This window comes from Octopus bimaculoides, chromosome 21, assembly GCF_001194135.2.
Source record: "Octopus bimaculoides isolate UCB-OBI-ISO-001 chromosome 21, ASM119413v2, whole genome shotgun sequence".
Classification (NCBI taxonomy): domain Eukaryota; kingdom Metazoa; phylum Mollusca; class Cephalopoda; order Octopoda; family Octopodidae; genus Octopus; species Octopus bimaculoides.
Genome location: NC_069001.1, coordinates 35982081 through 35985744, shown reverse-complemented (window position 1 = coordinate 35985744; position 3664 = coordinate 35982081). Strand labels below are relative to the sequence as shown.

At 32.7% G+C, this 3664-nt stretch overlaps 1 protein-coding gene across 2 annotated transcripts in view; it reads right to left on the bottom strand.

Moving 5' to 3' along the window:
• Window positions 1-3664, bottom strand: part of LOC106875053 (neuron navigator 3) — a 629108-nt gene that overhangs the window by 319425 nt on the left and 306019 nt on the right. The gene's annotated exons all lie outside the window — the stretch shown is intronic.

Genomic DNA, 3664 nt, shown 5'->3' with positions numbered 1-3664 from the left:
AATGTTTTCGCTATCAAAGGATTTATTAAAGAATCTCTTACGAAACTGGAGAATTTATAAAACAAAGAACGAAATGAAGAAATATAAGTAAAAAAAAAAAAAAAATGAAAAATGAAACAAACAAAAAAAACAAAACAAAATAAAACAAGAAGAGCCAAAAACGATAAACAAACAACACATGTATGAACAACCACATACATAGAACTACACATACAATTACACATACACACACACAATAAAGAGATAAACAGACATGGTAAAGGAATCTTCACATCTACACACACTCACACATATATCTACATGTGTATATAAATGTATATATGTGTGTGTGTGTATATATATATATATATATATATATATATATATATATATATATATATAGAGAGAGAGAGAGAGAGAGAGAGAGATACATATGTGTTTATCCAAATCTTTATTATATATACTTATATATATATGTATATATGCATATACATCATATATATGTGTCTGTGCATTCTCTCTCTTTCCTTTCCCGAGTGTCTAATAACACTATCCGTATCACGTCCTCACTTTCTTGCTATTGTTTTTTGTCTTTTTTTGAACTTATATATATATATATATGTATATATATATATATATATACATACACACATATAGATATAAATGGAGAGAGAAAGAGAGAGAGAGAAGAAGAAGAAGAGAGGAGAGAGTGAAAAGAAGAAGAGAGAGGGAGGAGAAAGAGAGAAGAAGGAGAGAGAGAGAAGAAGAAGAGAGGAGAGAGTGAAAAGAAGAAGAGAGAGGGAGGAGAAAGAGAGAAGAAGGAGAGAGAGAGGTTCATAATTTATTTGAAGCATGAGAAGAAATAGAGTTAATTTTGTGATAAATTTATACAAAAATATATTTTTGGAGCTTATTTCAAGTTAATCTCTTCCAAATTAAAACCATTGAACTATCATATTTATTGATTTGTTTACATATTTTCTGTTAATTTTTGTTTTTGTTTTGATTTTTCCTGTTTCGAAATTCATCTTGAGCCAATCCTCATTTTTCAACAGAATTCTTCAATAAAATTCTGGTATTTATCAATATACATGATTTTCATTTGATTTAATTTAATTAAGAACTTTTTTTTTCATCAAAGAAAAAACAAAACAAAAAAAAAAGCAAGTATAACAGAGATTCTGAAGAATACTAGTAAAAGTTCTATTCAAGAATTGTTCCAAAAACTGCTAAAAATAAACATCAGAGGACATAGGTTTGTTTTGGACAAAATATTAATAATAATAATAATAAGAATAATGATGATGATGATAATAATGATGATAATGAAACTAGAAGATGAAGTTAAGAAGTCTTCGTAAATAACGTGATTATGAAATAAAAACTGTTAAATGTTTCATTCCAAACGAAAAATCTTAATTTTCTTCCTTTCATTCTGTCTTTCATATTTAAAACATTCAGCCATTAAATTCATTCTGAAATGCAATCAATAGATTATAATAGATCTAATTAGAGGAATCATCATCGTCATTGTCGTTGTTGTCATCGTCATCATCACCATGACAGTCATCAGTTTTTTTTTTTGTCTTTTTACAGCCATTTCGCCAACATGACTATGTGGGTTGGCTAGGTCTTCTTTGGCACAATGTTTCATCAATTAAAATGAAATGCCTTATCATCTATTTTGTGAGATCTAGCTCTTTCAGATCCAACACCCCATATACAGACATACATATCATCATCATCATCGTTTAATGTCCGCTTTCCATGCTAGCATGGCTTGGACGATTTGACTGAGGACTGGTGAACCAGGTGGCTACACCAGGCTCCAATCTGATCTGGCAGAGTTTCTACAGCTGGATGCCCTTCCTAACGCCAACCACTCCGAGAGTGTAGTGGGTGCTTTTATGTGCCACCGGCACGAAGGCCCGTCAAGTGGTACTGGCAAAGGCCAAGCCCAAAATGGTGTATTTTATATGCCACCTGCACATATCACCCAGTCCACACTGTAAGGTGGTTGGCATTTGGAAAGGCATCCAGCTGTAAAAACCTTACTAAAACTGACCTTGCCTGTGCTTGTGCCATGTAAAAAGCACTAAGTCCACTCTACTGGGTGGTTGGTGTCAGGAAAGGCATCCAGCTGTAAAAATCCTGCCAAAGCAGTTACTGAAGTCTGGTGCAGGTTTCTGCCTGGCCGGCTCTTGTCAAACCATCCCACCCATGCCAGCATGGAAGGCGAACGTTAATTTACAGTCATTAGGCATAAACAAGTGCATTAGGGAGCCTGTAGCTTTTGAAAGCATACTGAGAGCTGTGGTTGGATGGAAAGCAGAAACTACAAAAGTCAGAGGCTTCTACAGCTGAAGCAGCACCACAAGATATTGAGTTATGAGAACATGGTTCAAACAGTCATAATAAAATAGACTTTGAGAATTGCAGAATGACATTGAATTTCCAGGTGGTGGTGTTAAACTGTGAGACAGCAGATTAGGTCTACTGCTACAGTGAATTTTGAGTGGATATTTATGTCAGGAGAAAAACAGTAAGAAATTAAACTTACTGCAGCAAGCAATGTATCTTGTTTAGATACACACAACACACAATAGATGAACTAAGAGTTAGATTCAGGACTATATCATCAATGGACAAACCAGCCAAGCCTCACTGATTAAATGCACAACAAAAGACTGAATCTTATATGCATATGCATATACACACATACATCAATCTATCTATCTATCTATCTATCTATCTATCTATCTATCTATCTATCTATTTATTTATCTATCCATATATATACACACACGCATATACGCATATAAATATGCATATATATACACATGCACATGCAGACTCCTTCTCTCTCTCTCTCCCCCTCTCTCCCCTTTCTTTGTCACTCGCACAGTCAGCTTCTCCATCATTAATTTTTTATGCTTTTTTTTTTTCCATTTTTCTTGGGTAATCGACGCACAGAATTCGTGTGAAATAGGCTCTTTGCATAATTGCTGTCAGAAAATGGAAATGTAGTGTTTTATACGTCTAGGGCATATGGGTTGTTTATATGTGTGTGTATATGAATATGTATATATGTTTGCATGTATATATATATATATGTGTATGTGAGTATATATAATCATATATGCATATGTGTATATATATATATATATATATATATATATATATATATATATATATATATATATATATACATATGTATATAAATATGTGTGTGTGTATATATATGTATGTATGTATGTATATATATATATATGTATATGTAGGCATGCATCTGTATGTATGTTTATATGCCGGAGTTCATTAATGGCAGGAGAATAATGACTGGAGCAGGAGAGGCCTGCATAGTTTCGACAGCTTCAATAAACCGAAATTATGCAAGGAATACAAGAAGACTAAAAGAAACAAAGAAACAAGTGAAATCAATAATCAATATGGCTAGATTAACTGATTGATTTCTGTGGTCATCAAGAGGAGGTTAGCATTTTTTTCTTTTTTTTGTGTGTGTGTGTTATTTTTTTTTAGGGAGGAATTAATTAACGAAGATAACTTTTTTTCATAATGCTAGATTGTGTTTTGTGGTGTTTTTTTTCCCTGTGTTTGCAAATGCGTCAAAATATCATCATCATCATCATCATCATCATCATCATCATCACCATAATCATTATCA